We start from the raw sequence: 16,697 nt of genomic DNA on the forward strand, positions 1-16,697 counted from the left end.
AATTGAACTCAACGTTGCTTACATTGTTTATCTCAACGTCAAACAGAGCGCATATATTTTAACGTCACACAGAGCTCATATAGTTTAACGCCAAACTAAGCTCGTATATTTTTACGTCAAGCTAAGCTCATACATTTAAACAAAGCTCATATATGTAAACGTCAAACAAAATCATATATCTTAACGTCAAACAGAGCTCATATAGTTTGACGTCAAACAGAGCTCATATAGTTTAACGTCAAAATGAACTAATACATTTTAACGCGAAGCAGAGCTCACATACTTTAACGCAAAACAGAACACGTATATTTTAACGTCAAACGGAGTACACATATTTTAACCTCACAAAGAAGCTTATATTTTTTAACGTCAAACAGAACTTATATATTTCAACGTCAGAGTACATATATTTCAACGTCAGAGTACATATATTTTAACGTCAGAGTACATATATTCTAACGTCAAACAGATCTCATATATTGTAATCTTAAACTAAAACTAAAATGTAAAACTAAAAAGCAACAAATTGTTGCCCTTTCTACTTGTGAAGCAGAATTTGTGGCCCTCACCCATTCCGCATATTTTAAAATCAGATCTAAGTAAAACACCTATAGTAATTCATTGTAACAACCAGAGCAGTAAATTATTAGCAAATAATTTTATGATTCATCAAAGCTCGAAGCATATTGATATCAGATATCATTTCACAAGGGATGAAATAAGTAAAACATCTATTACTCTTACTTATGCGACGTCTGAAAATAATATAGCCGACATTTTTGACTAAACCTATAAAAAGAATAAAATTAAAACATTTTATAGCCTAACTTTTTGGAATCTAATTAGGAATAAATCTCCTTTCAGAAACCCAAAAAGATAAGCATGAACAGTCGAAATCACACAAAAGAAAATAAAAAAAAAAAATAAAATAAATTGTAAATGGCCCCGGGCACGACGTTAAACTGCGACCATTTCTATCTTACTAACCAAATTAAGCAACAAATACCTAACATAATGTTTCCAGTTTTTGTTAAAAAAATGTATAGTTGTGAATTTTTGTGCATATATGTTTACATGTATTTGAATGTTTATATATATATATTTGAAAATTGTTTACTTCTATATGTATAAAAAGAAACTCAGTGTGATTTACAAAAAAATGGCTTCTTTTTGCACACATTATACCAATATATTAATACTTCTTTTTGACCAATGAGAATAAAACATTGATACTCATATTTATTTGGACTTTAGGTTTACAGTATTATACAATCTGTATTGCTACGGCATTTCAGTATTTTATATATATATATATATATATACATATATATATATATATATATATATATATATATATATATATATATATATATATATATATATATGTGTGTGTGTGTGTGTGAAAAGTATATTTTGCAAAACCTGTGATACTATGAACTGGCCCCTTTAGATGCATCGGATCCACCGGGGTATTATGAGGAAGTGGGCTCAGGGAAGAGGCGATAATTACCTTTTAAACGGATACTATCTATCCGTTATCTCAAATAGATATCTTGCTGATTCCGCTGGAAATTACTGTCGAAAAGACCAGAATCTAAGATATCGGGTCAAAAGTACATATATTACAGCCTATGAATAGAGCGAGTAGTTAGAGAATTATTTGGGCGTGATGCACGCAATTGGTTTTCGGTGATTCTCGGGGAGCTGGGATATTATCTGTCTGTTTCATGTTAAAATTATTGTTTTGTTTGGACAAGAGAAAAATTCACATTAGGCAGGTTTGTTATTAAACTTAAAAATAAGTACTATTATAGCCTAAAAAATAAGTTTATTTTATTTTAACTTGAGTATATTTTATTTGGAAGAACATTCTTTTGTTTCAGAATTGACTTAAATCACACGGGTGACACTGCAACCGGTGTCAGAATTGGATATTAACTTGGAGTAGCACAATGAACTAACGATCACGGTCTGTGCAATAAACGCACACTTATTCATTCATAAAATGGTTTAGGGTTCTTCAGTATTTTTCCTTCTCAACACTAATTTATTTTCTAAAATAGAGAGACATATAGCTTTTCACATTTTATTAACTCGATTATAGTAACGAGGTTTAAATAGGATGGTTGCTACTTGATAGCGCTCATCTGATAATCGATTACTTTAATACATTTACAAATGCACGCGACCAAACAAAAATATATTTATGTTTTCTGTTTTTCTTCCCAGCCAGACATCTTTCATGATATTTCCTGATACCAGCAATATCTGATTGCAACGAGTGGGTTTAATATCCATCATTGACTTTGGTGGCCATTGTTCCGACCAAAAGAGGTGTAACTAGCAACTATGTGCAATCGAAACGCACCCATCGAAAAGCGACAACAATTATTAATCACGTCGAAAGACAAACCAATGAATTGAAGCAAACGCCTAATTGATAAGATTGACACAAGATATGGCGACGTAAGTTAATGAAGAAAATGAATATTTAAATGGACGACGCATTGGCCATGTTTCTTATCTTCATGATTTTCTTCGTGTTTCTACTTTTTACTTATCATATTACTTCTTGGATTCTTTTTTCACACTAGTTATCAGTGTTAAACTTTATCAAGCTGTTTTTTTATTCGTTATAGTTTTATGTTGTTGTAGTCTTGTTGGCCAGTAATAATCAAGATACATACAGTTTTATAGTTAACCAAAAAGTGTTTTAGCAAAAGTAAGTTACAGAAGTAAACGTCATGATTCTGAAGCTATTACTGCCACGTTGCTCTGCCGAATAGCGTGTTAAATATGGCTATGTTATAGTATCTGAGTAAGTCCTCTATTCTTGAATTGGGTTGATCATTTATCCATTATAACAATTATTATTTATTGCAAATTGCATTGTTATGATGATTGAACTTATGCATTCATGGCCTGAAAGGGTCATCTTCTTTTTTGCAGAAAGCGACCTTTGTCATGGTCGTGCCTCAGAAGCTGAGATGTGTTATTAAATTTCTGGTAAAAGTGCATTGCGAATGGTGGTAGCTGTAAAAAAATAAATTCTTGAGCACAAAAGGTTTCGTAGGTCAACATTTTTACTAAAAAATAGTAGACTTTACGTTATTCATATTTATCACATCCTTTTTTTTTTAATTATTAGTATTTTCTCACTTTTTATACCATTTTTTCCTTGACACCCATTCCCTATCTTTATCTGTATCCTAATTTTCTTCTTCTTCTTCTTCTTCTTCTTCTTCTTCTTCTCATTATTATTATTATTATTATTATTATTATTATTATTATTATTAATATTATTATTATTATCATTATTATTATTAATATCATTATTATTATTATTAATATCATTATTATTATTATTATCATTATTATTATTAATATCATCATCATTATTATTATCATTATTATTGTTGTTATTATTATAATTGTTATTATTATTATCATTATTATTATCCTTATCTTTATTATTAGTATTATTATCATTATTATTATTATTATTGTTACTTTGTTATTATTATTATTATTATTATTATTATTATTATTATTATTATTATTATTATTATTATAGTTGTTGTTGTTTGTATATACGGTTTAATTACGTGTGCACGTTGCATCGTAACTTCACTTCTGGTTTCCACATCATCACCAATTTCTCCATTTTCATTCTTATCATGCTAGTATTATTTATTTTTCTTTTGTCTTATGTTTACCACGCAACCATTCAAACATTCTCACACTAATCAGACTATAAGTTGTAATCTTTAATGGCCGATAGTAAATAGGACAACACGGCGGTATATTTACACGAGTGTGCCTACGGAAGTACAGAAATCATATGTTATAGAAGGTCTGCGTCCGATACTGTGGCTATGGCTTCCACCGATGACTGCTACGATAGGTACCCATAACCGTATAGCGTCTGGAAGAATCAATTCATTCCTGAAATAAATAAACGTTGCTCACTAACATTATTATTTCTTTATTTCACATTCTTTTTCACTTTCATTCCCACAGCCATTTCCTAGGTTTAACCTGGCCAGACTCTTTTTTCTATCTTTTCCGGGTCCTGGATATTACCTTAAACTATATCCAGTGGTGAGGCTCCAGCTTGTGGGCTTGGAGGAGTGTGGAGCCACCCTTTAATTTCCATAGCTCTCAGGTCCACTCTGACCCGGAGTGGTAGTACCTGTTAAGGTCCCAACTATGGGTCAAATAGAAATCGACTTGAAAAAAAAAATTCTATTAACATTCTTTTCTTCCAAATCACTGGATTTGGCATGAAATAACCCGAAAAGGGTTGATATGCCATAAAACAAAACAAACAATCAACATTTATCTTCTCCACTGTTTTGTTTATCTTCTACTATTCAAATATTTCCTCCTTTCAACTTATATACTCATACTTTTATTCATCTCCAATATTATCTATTATTTGTTCCTTTCTTCAGCTTGTTTTGCTTCGTTATCTACTTTTTAATCTTAATAATTTCGCTGTTTTATTCTTTCGTATTTATTCTTACTTTCAACACTTATTTGTTTTAGTCATCATCGACATAATCATCTTCATTAAAATAATCATCATCTTTGTCCCTGATGTCATCATTATTATCATCACATTTGTCGTGGTTCTCGTCATCAGTATCATCATCTTTAACGTCGTTGTCGTTATTATTATGAAATTTTTGTTATCGTTGTTGTCATCATTATGATCTTCAACTTTGTCGGCGTTAGCGTCATCGTTTTCGACATCATTATCACCATTTTCGTTGTCGTTGACATCATTATGATCATCATCTTTATAGATGCTATCGGCATTATTATAATCATCTTTGTAGTCGCTGTCGTTATAATTACCATCATATTTGTCATTGTTTTCTCTGATCATTACAATCATATTTGATGTCGTTGTCGTCATAATTATCATAATCGTTGCCGTTGGCATCATTATCATGATATTTTCAGTCGTTATCATTATCATTATTTTTGTTCTCGTCATAACGATTATCATTATATTTAAAGCCGTTGTCGTCATCATTATCATAATCGTCGTCATCCTTATCATAATCGATGCCATCATTATCATAATCATCGTCATCATTATCATAATTATCGTCATCATTATCACCATCTTTGCTTTGTCATATTCTTTATTATTATATTTAAAGCCGTTGTCCTCATCATTACCATAAACGTCGTCATCATTATCATTATCGTTGTCATCATTATCATAATCGTTATCATCATTATCATAAACATAAACATTGTCCTCATTATCAGATTCCTCGTCATCATTATCATCATTTTTGTTGTCATGATCATTTTTATTATATTTAAAGCTGTTGTCATCATCATTATAATAAATGTCGTCATCATTATCATTATCGTTATCATTATTATCATAAATGTCGTCATCATTATCATAATCGTTGTCATCATTATCATAATTTTTGTTGTTGTCAAATCATTATCATTTTATTTATAGCCGTTGTCGTCATCATTATCATAATCGTTTTCATCCTCATCATAATCATCGTCATAATTATCATAATCGTAGTCATAATTATCATAATCGTCGTCATCATTATCATAATCGTCGTCATCGTAATCATAATCGCCCTCATCATTATCATAATCTTTGTCATCCTCATAATAATCGTCGTCATAATTATCATTATATTTATAGCAATCATCGCCATCAACATCATAATCGTCATAATTATCATCATTTTTGTTGTTGTCGTAATCATTATGTTGAATAGAGAATCTCTATTGGAGGAGAGACGGGGACATATATAACAATGATGAGGGTGAGACATTTATACAGTTCTGAGGATTCTTCTTCTTAACACATATAGCGAGGGTGATTGTGTAATAGATGCACACTTCTTATATTTATCATTACACATATAGAGAGGAGGAGAGACATATCTTGTAAGGGTTACACAATGTTCATACTTAGATGTTTAACACAATACCTTTAGATGGTTGGAATGACGACACCTGATAACAGTTTTACAAAAACACAAAAGTGATGATTTTTTTTCTTTCATTGGACCGGTCGAATTATGATAACGTCAGGAAGTCACATTTGTTTTACATAATTAACCTTCTACCCCTTCGCCTCTCAGGGGACCATCCTCTGACCATTTCAACTCTTGCCCGATCAACTCTCTCCGACTGACTCGGCTGACTGTTCTGCCTCAACCAATCATTATAGTTATAGCCGTTGTCGTCATCATTATAATAATCGTGTCCATCATTATAACCGTTGTCATCATTATCATCATTTTTGTTGTCATAATCATTATAGTCATTGTCGTCATCATTATCATAATCATCTTCATCATTATAATAATCATTGTCATCACTGACGAAGGATTTTTGCTGTCATGCAGATTCGGCTTCTAGAGGACGGTGATGCTGTACTAAATTCCTAATGAGTGTAATTGTTTCTCTAGATAATCTGATATTGAACCAAGAGCACCTATGATGTCCGGCACGATAGATGTTTTCTTGTTCTACAGCCTAGGGATTTCTTCTTTCAGTTTCTGACAGTTTCGTAGTTTCTAATTCTTCTTGTTTGCTAAGTTGGTGTTTCTTGGCGAAGCCATCTAAATGATCTTGAATTTTTTGGTCTTTTTATACACAACTGATATATCTGGTTTAATGTAAGTTATCTATCAGTCACACTGAACCATGGAATCCCAGAGAATCTAAGTTTCTTTATTTTTCACTACCGCTTCTGTGTGATGTTGGAACCATTTGTCCCTCACTTGGATTTTAAATTCTGGCGCAAACTCCAATGCAGTTGTGCACATATTTTGTCATGGCGTATTTGCCACTCTTATCGATCAAGTGTAGAATACGCACCAGCAATGTGTGACACTGTTTCAAGAGTCACACCATACAGTCCTTCCCGTAGATGTTTCTATTGATTGCATTTGTATTTGGTGACTGCTTTTGAGGCGTAAATATTAGTTTCTGTCTTTCTTTTCAAGTCACTTTTAGCCAGAAAATTCAACGTGTTATTGACAAGGAATAGTGCCCATTGAGGGAAGATGCAGGGTGAAATCCCTCGTATATGAAGCGACACTCACGTATCAGGTTATCGATACACCTTAAATATACATAGGTGTGACACAAGGGACTTTTAAACAGAGATTTTACATGCATAACAGTTCTTTTAAGACAAGAACAAATATAAAGACAGCATTAGCTGCCCGAGTATGGCAATTAAAAGACAACGGAACACCATTCAACATTAAATGGAAGATCATAGGAAGAAGGCCGTCATACTCATCAGCCTCCAAACGTGTACCTCCTTTGTGATGCGGAGAAATACAACATTATAAAGATTACAAATGACCCCCAAAAGATCTGTTTAAACGTTCGCAGTGAATTCCTTAAGGCTTGCATATATAGGAGACAAACGCTCCTGAGTAACTGGGAGAACCGTAAAACAAACGAGGAACCTACATAAAGGAAATTCTTAAAGAGTATTCGAAATGCAGTCAAATGAACGCATAAAATAATTTTGTAAAAGTTAAAATAGATATTTAGGTAATTTTTAATTAAAGAGTTAGGAATTTTTACGGCTATATAAAAGAATATCATAAACTCAAATATATATAAAACGGCATAGACATTACAATTCAATAAATGAAATAAAAATAATTCATATAAGAATACCCTGACTATAAGATTACTTCGAACTTGTTATCATTACAAAATACCCAGGTATATAGTAATAAAAAATAAAAAATAAAATAACAGCACATGGAATACTGGTTTAATTAATCAAAATTAAAAGCGTATAAAAATATAATATATATATATATATATATATATATATATATATATATATATAAAGAAACATAAAAATATAATAAAATATAAAAGCAAACAATCATGAGTTACCCCCCTTTAATTAAAATTAAGTTTTAAAAATTAATAAGATACATTAATTACCTCCCCTGGACCGGTCAGGAATAACCGATTAAGCCATGTCAATTAGAAACAGAATAGAACAAAATAAATTTAAACATATATTTGAGACCATAATTAACCATGCTCTAGTCCATCACCTTACAGATGGTAAACTTCTGGCCGACAAACAATATGGATTTAGACAAGCCCGTTCCACAGCAGACATCCTCACTGTAATCTCTGAACGTATATACCAGTCACTGGAAAAGCGGGGGACGGCAGAGAGGTAGCTCTAGATATATCTAAGGCTTTTGACAGGGTATGGCATGAGTGTCTCCTCAGGAAAATATGATCATAAGTTATCACTGGTAAAATACTTAACATAATTAAATCCTTCTTAGGTAAGAGAAAAATCCAGGTTATCCTCGACGGTCGTACATTAAAACAATATGATATAAATGCGGGAGTGCCCCAAGGGTCTATCCTTGGACCTCTATTGTTCCTAATATTCATTAATGACCTCCCTGACAAAATTGCCTCTGAGATGGGTATATATGCTGATGACACCACGCTCTATAACAAGCATGGCAGCAAAACAAATGAACACATATCTAAAGAAATGGCGAAAATACTAGAGGATTACCTCCAATCTGTAGTGGATTGGGTACAAAAATGGATGGTCACATTCAATGCTGCCAAAACTAAACTTAAATAATTACAAGAAACCTTCTCTACCACCAATAGTAATGGCCAGTGACTCTTTATCTGAGAGTACATCTTTCAAACTGCTTGGCCTAACGTTCACAGAAAACATCAGTTGGAACAATTGCATTAAAAGCATTGTTAGGGCCGTTGCGAAGAAGGTAGACTCTCTCTACCGTGCTAAAAAACTACTAACACCAAAAAGTAACCTGTACCTATATAAGGCCACCATTTGCCCATGTATGGAGTATTGCTATCACATTTGGGCTGGTGCATCTGCTACTAGTGTCTCGCTCCTAGACAAGGTTCAAAAGAGAGTCGCCAATCTGATAGGCCCTGAACTGGCATCTAAGCTTCAGCCTCTGTCCCATCGACGAAACGTTGCATCCCCCTGCCTGTTCTACAAGTATTTTAATGGTGAATGCTCTGGTGACCTACAGACACTTATGTCCTCACGACGTAGACACCCTCGACAAACCCGACAGGCAGCTAAATCCCACACCTTCACAGTAGAGATCCCTAGATGTAAAAGAGCTTTCTACTCCAGTAGTTTCTTCCCAAGAACCGCTAGACTCTGGAATTCCATTCCTGATCCCTGCTTCCCCAACTGTACTGACATGCAGAAGTTCAAGTGTAACGTGAACCGACATTTTACTGCCTAAATCCCAACATAGTACCCCAGTAGTTGTTGCTCCTTATAGTAGCCCCCTACACCAAAGTTTCAACGTGCCTTGTTTGGGGTGAAAATGTAATTTAAAAAAATTACTAAAAATATATAAAATAAAAATTGAAAAATTGATATTAAAATAATACAATATATAGAAATAGAGACACACAAACTATAATTAAATGAAAATGAACATCCTTATAGATAATGTGTGCGGTCCTGATTTTTCCTCAAACAGAAAACAATATTACCTTGTTCCCCTAATGTTAGGCTTGAAACCGACAGTACCAATGTTTTTCTGATTTTCTGTACAGTGTTATATACATATAATCAGTAAGATGATTTATAATTAAAATTAAAAATTAAAAATTGATTTCATAAGAAGGAACACAACAAAGCCAATAAGTTGTACGATCGTTTCAGAAACTATGTTTTTATTGAGATAGGCATTAAGTCATGGACAATAATTTTAACATATAGTTTGTTGAAACAAAGTCTCCTTATCAGCAAAAATATTGGTTGAGTTTTTTTTTAAAGACACCAAATATAAACCTAGCATTTTTAAAGTATCTGGAAAATATTTGAATATAAAGAGAAATAGTTACTTTTTGACTTTGAAAAACAAAGTAAGATAAATTGAGAATAAAAATTAGAATAAAATTATAAATTGGAATTAGGTATAAATATAATGCTATAATAAGATAGTTTTAAGACAATTTAACTAAGATATATATATATATATATATATATATATATATATATATATATATATACACATACCTTATAATGGTTCGCCTTTTAAGATTCGTAATTATCATCGTCAAAGCATTCATCTGCGTGTTGGATGTAGCTTATGAATGTTTTAAATGTTGAATTTCAAAGTGAACGCTAATTGAACAGTTTTATCGGCCAGAATTCGTTAATAACGTCAAATTTCAAATCCGAAAATATATTTAAAAAACAACGGGGGATAATCGTATTTTATTAGGAAAAAGATCAAAGGGAGATAATCCGTGTTAATGTTGACTTATAGAAAAATCTTATTCGTACTAATTAAATAAAAGTAATAATAATATTTTAATAGCAATTATAATTATTATTTATGGAATTTTATGAACATAGTAACATGTAACAGTTAAGTTTAAATAGATATTTAAATAAGATAGAAAAAAATGGTAAATCTATCAGATAAACCAATAATAATAATGATCCAAATTTTATTAATTTATAAATTATAAATTTTGAATTTTAAATTTTCAGATAGATTATTAATAAGAAAATGTTCATGCCTTATGGTGGTTTATATTTGTTAAATCTAAACCAACGTTTATGAATGCATTCAGAGAAAATTTCATCTCTTTGATTTAGGAGAATGGTTTTATTTTTATTATACTTATAAATTAAAATCTTAAAGGTTTCATATCTGCAAATGATCTGTCCCTAGGCTTATATGCTTTATATGATCTTATTATTTCAAATTGAAAGGAATATTTTTTATCAATGAGTTGCAAATATGTTTAGATAGAGATATTTGGTTTACCAGGGATGGATTTTTAAAAGAGTGCTTGTGAGTTGATGTGGAACCGAAGTAGATTGCGTTTTGTTTAATGTAATTGTTGTCAAGTATATTAGGGGTGGCGTTCGTATGTAATGCGTTTGTTTGCATTTGATTGGCAGATTGGTTAAATGGGGTGCAGTTAGTGGAGCTATAGTTGCAATTAATATCATTTATATTTAGGAGTTGTGACACTGCGCAGATATAAATCACATTTTTTTTATTTTGCAGATAACTTTTAGGGGCATTTATTTTTCTTCTACAGTTACAGTTTGCTATAGTTTCTATATTTGTATTTTGTATCTTATTAATTTTATATTGTTAGAGCTAATTATTTTTGATGAAGGTTTGGCATAGTTGAGTATGACACTTTGATCGTGTTCTTATTAAATATTTTATTGTATCTATGGAGGACTTTAAAGTTTTTTTTTCAATATTTAAAAAAATTCCCTGGCTATGTTTGTTTCAAGATTTTTAGAATATGGAGGGTTGAACCATAGGAGCTCCCTATGTCTGTTTTTAAGCTTATAGACTTTGGTTTGTTGTTTATTTACGTTAGTAACTATTACTTGCGGTTTAAGTTTGTTTTGTATTGTATTTTGATTATTTTTCCATTCGTATGTGGGATGGCATGGCCATATTGTAGGTCATTATGTTTTAGTAGGTTTATTATAGTTTTCAATGCAGTTTGTTTTCATCATTTTTATTTTGTTATTTGATTTGCGACTTTACCCTAAGTTTTACTGAATATTAAAATAGCTCGAGGATATATGTCGATTGAGCTTATTATATATCGGCATTACAACGAGCACTGTTATTTCTTGTATTTTGATTACATTAGTGATTTTACTATCACATTAAAATACACTCTGCTCTTTAGACTACTTTTCTAATTCCCTTTAAATTTATATATATATATATATATATATATATATATATATATATATATATAGAATAGTGCCAGGTGTCAGAAGTTTTCAGACGCAGTACAAGGAGCTACATTCTTTGCAACACCTTTTGCAATGTCTTCTATGTAGTTGTTCCAATTCATGTTATCGATGAATGTCTATATTTATCGGACTCTTCTTCTTCTTCTTCTTCTTCTTCTTCTGTTTCATTTTATCAGTACTATATTTTCTGATTAGGATTAAGATTCTGTTTCATTTATTTCTTGTTATTCCCAATCTTTGTTTTTTCTTTTTTACTCGTCCTAATTCTTCTTTTGTTTTGTCTTGTTACGTCTCATCCGCTTTCTAGCTTTACTTTTTCTCATATTTCTTCACTTAATTATTGCTCTTTTTTGCATTATTATTGCTTTTCTTATTTTTCGCCTTTTTATTGCTTTTTTTATTTTCGCCTTTTTATTGCTTTTCTTATTTTTCGCCTTTTCATTGCTCTCCTTATTTTCGCCTTATTATTGCTTTTCTTATTTTTTGCCTTTTTATTGCTTTTTTACGTTATTGTTCTTCCTTTTCCTTCTCTCACTTTATCATTGTTTCTCTTTTTCTTCTTATGATTGCTCTTTTTCTTTTTCGCCTTCTTAATGCCGTTCTTTTTTGTCTTATTATTGCTCTTCTTCTTTTTCGCCTTATTATTGCTTCTCTTCTTTTTCGCCTTCTTATTGCTCTTCACCTTATTATTGCTCTTCATCTTCTTCAACCTACTATTGCTCAGGTTTTTTCGCCTTATAATGCTCGTCTCTTTTTCTTCTTTTTCTTCTTATTCTTCTTCATTCTCAACCACTAGAATCATTCTTAGCACCACTCTCGTCTGTCATTGTTCTTCTTCATAGCTTAATCTAATTTCTTTTCATTTCGCCCTCTTCTCACTAAGTTTTCTTTCTTATCCCATCTTTTCCTGCTTATTCATTATTTTTCCATGCATTTTATTCTCTTTTTACTTATTTTGAATTACCTCTCTTCTTCATCTCATTTCTCTTGTATTTCTCTCTTACAACAACATTATTAATCCCCCCTCTCCATTTTCATTTCTTTTATTAAACATCTCTATACAGTCACCCAACGAACCATAATTCTAAATAAATCTCCCTTCCCTGTCTCTGTCACCACCACAAATACATAGAAAAATATATTCGAATTTTCTTTGAATTAGATGAAACCATTTACAAATACTCAAAAAATAATTAGTTCTTTTAAGTGCCTAATTCAACAAACATAACAGATTAAAGCGATTTCCAATGAAAACATAATATAATCTCATATCAAATAGAGCGAGTTTTACCTTTTTCTACTTTCGATTGCTTTTATTTAATTTAATCGTACTTTTTTTTACTATTACGCGAAAAAATATCTGATGTACTCATTTACGTTTCTTTTCTGAATAACAACTCAATTATTAAGATAAGTTGTTACTATAAATTCTTATATCAGATACTTAACAACATATCTGGAAGAGACAAGACTACAGATGTGGACTAGGCGATATAAGAATATCCCCTTTCTGAGGCCCTCCGATCCTGTTTAATTACAGGGTGTGACGCTAGACGATATTGAGATATGTCAATATCGTATTAATAAAAATAAATAAATTTAATGGTTAAAATCTCAAGAGGCGAAGGAATTAAAACGACCAAGCGAACCGTCACCACGACAACGACGGCGACGGCGACAGCGACGAGAAAAAAAAAAAAAAAACGCTGATATACTTAAAAATACAGAAAAATATAATCGGCGTTCCCACCAAAGAAAGTTAACCGTTAAGAGTTGAGACGCAGGCAGTTGCAGAAGAGATTCAAAGAAGGAAAGACGTCTACGAAACACCGCGAATAAAATCAAGAAAACAAGAAATATGAAAGAAAACATATTTGGCGTCAATGAGCGTAAATACAGGTCGGTTTGTATTTTACACTTTTCATTTGTCAGTTATACAGATATATCTACTTTGAGAGAACTATTAAATGTCGAACACTCAGAAATCACGCTTGAATTTGATATAAAAAAATATCGCCCGAAAGAAAAAAAGATAGATAAAAGGGGAAAGGAGAAATAAAAACAAAACAAAAAACAAACAAACAAAATAAACAAAAGGGACGATCAACAGAAGTAGTCTCCTTTATCTATTATAAAAAAAGGAGATACTGATCTTAGGGGCGCAACTCCATAAATTATTTCTGTTGTAAATTTCTCTTTCTTTTTGATATGCGAGATCTCTCTCTCTCTCTCTCTTTCTCTCTCTCTCTCTCTCTATATATATATATATACATATATATATATATCTATATATATATATATATATATATATATACTAGCAATCGGTGCCCGGCGTTGCCCAGGTGTTTTGAGGTTAATGCTGAGGAAAAAAAACGTTTATTGTTTAGGGATCAAGTAAAGTTAATAAGTTAGATCCATGTCCAAGGAATCTATATCTAAAATATCACGTGTTTAGACCCAAAATTGTAGGAGGAGTTTGGTAGAGTTCTAAAAGGTCAAATCGTTGAATATTGACCACTTAATCGCCAAATTTCTGTTGAAAACCTATCACATCGATTTTCCCAAATCTCAGTACCCTGTATATCAAATTTCGAATCTCTAGGCTTAAAATTGACAGAGTTTTAGCGTAGGGAAATGCACACAGACGCACAGACACACACAGTCGGCAAAAAATGTTGTTACTATGCACATCTATGTATTGAAATACAATTTGTGGCAAAATTTCAGGAAAAACTAATGGATGGTTCTCTCGCAATAGTAGTCCGGACAATTCGCTAAATTATCTCGTCAAAACCTTAAATCTCGAATTTTTGTGCATTTTTTTTTGGGGGGGGGCTAATTTGGCATAATAGTGTCCATTTAATAGTGTTATCTTGAAAAAATAAAAAAATAAGGAAAATTACCAAAAAAAACAAACAAGAACAACAAAAGTGTGCCGTATTTTTAAAAGTTTTATTGCGTTGTTTTTATTTGCTTTTTTATTTCATCGGTGAAGAAAAAGGCCAAACAGAAATTTTGAAGGCCAAACTGCTTTAAAAAAAAGGCCAAAATCGCGAAATTTGGCCTCGCTATAAAAAAAAGGGAAATCCCCCTACTTGAACTTTCTGTTTAATTAATAATGACTCGCTTGTAGCGTTGATTTTTTTTCTTTTTTCGCTATAAAAAAATAACTACTTGATGAAATTACGTGATTTTTTCTGTAGGAAAACTTTATCCCATGACGAGTACGTACAATATATATTTTTAAAAAATATTTCCATTTTTTAATGTCAATGGAAAACTGCACAAGTACCCAAACCAGAAATGTAAAGACCACGAGTGAACGCGCGTTTTTTTTTTTTTAGTTTAGTTTCATAATGGCGGCCGTGATGTCGGAGGTTCGATTGTTAGATTGTAAGTTAGTTTCGTATTTTTGTAATTTGTAAATCGCAAGTTAGGAAAAAATTAAACCCTTCCAAGATGGACAATAAATAAAGCCATAATATTTTATGGTAAAGTTAAGAGCCTACGAACCATAGTTGTTTAGGAGATGTGATTATTGGATTAACCAATCAGAAATCGTCTGTGGCACACACATCTCTGTTTTTATAGATATATAGATAGATATACACTCGTGAGCAAAAAAATGGGCCAAACAAATTTTATATATCTTATTGCACTAAAAGCTATATTGAGCAAAAAATAATTGAACAAGGGAACTTAAACGAGACTAATAACACAGAACAAGACATTTTATTTAATAAATGCTTAGGATGAAATCGCATTCCCTTTTGATTTCTTTAAAAGATCAATCCTTTTAGACATGTTTTCAACCAAAGCGAAACTCTGTGAAGAGGAGATGCTATTCCATTCGCTTTGGACAGCTTCCCACAGTTTTTCATTGTTCGAAAAGGTTCTTCCATCCAATGCATGAGATATTATTGACCAAATATTCTCGATTTGGTTTAAAGCGAGGCTTTGACTTGGCCAAAATATTACATTAATTGAATTATGAGACAACCATTTTTTGTGACTTTAGCAATGTGTGCAAGGGCATTATCGTGTTGAAAAATAATGTTCTGGGATATTCCAAGCGTCTAGATACTTGGTAACAGTCCTGTTTCTAATATTCGTATGTATTCCTTTGCATTGATTGACTTCTCACATCTAATAAGTTCCCCAACTCCTGTTGCAGTAAAAGTTCTCTATACCATTATCTCTCCATTCCCGTGTTTAACTGTCGTTTTTATGCAGTATTCTCGTCAGTGGAGCGACATACTTTGATTTGAGAACAATTCATTTTAAAATAACTAAAGTATTAGTTTAAACTAGAGGCATCACGTTAATCAATCTTCTTTACTGATTAGACGATTATATATTTTAGAATGTGTGTGAAACATTATAACGTAATACACACATGAAATGTTTTATCGCATTATTATTATTATTATTATTATTATCGTTATTATTATTATCATTATAATAATTATTATTACTATCATTATTATTATTATTATCGTTATTATTATTATCATTATAATAATTATTATTACTATCATTATTATTATTATTATCGTTATTATTATTATCATTATAATAATTATTATTACTATCATTATTATTATTATTATCGTTATTATTATTATCATTATAATTATTATTATTGTTATTATTAGCATCATTATTATTATCATCATTATTATTATTATCATTATTATTATTATTATTATTATTATCATTATTATTATCATTATTATTATCATCATTATTATTATCATTATCATTATCATCATTATTATTATTATTATTATTATCGTTATTATTATTAGCATTATAATAATTATTATTATTATCATCATTATTATCATTATTATCGTTATTATCATCATTGTAATTATTATTATTGTTATTA

The sequence above is a fragment of the Euprymna scolopes genome, chromosome 20 (genome assembly GCF_053919585.1).
Source record: "Euprymna scolopes isolate OS-2025 chromosome 20, ASM5391958v1, whole genome shotgun sequence".
Classification (NCBI taxonomy): domain Eukaryota; kingdom Metazoa; phylum Mollusca; class Cephalopoda; order Sepiida; family Sepiolidae; genus Euprymna; species Euprymna scolopes.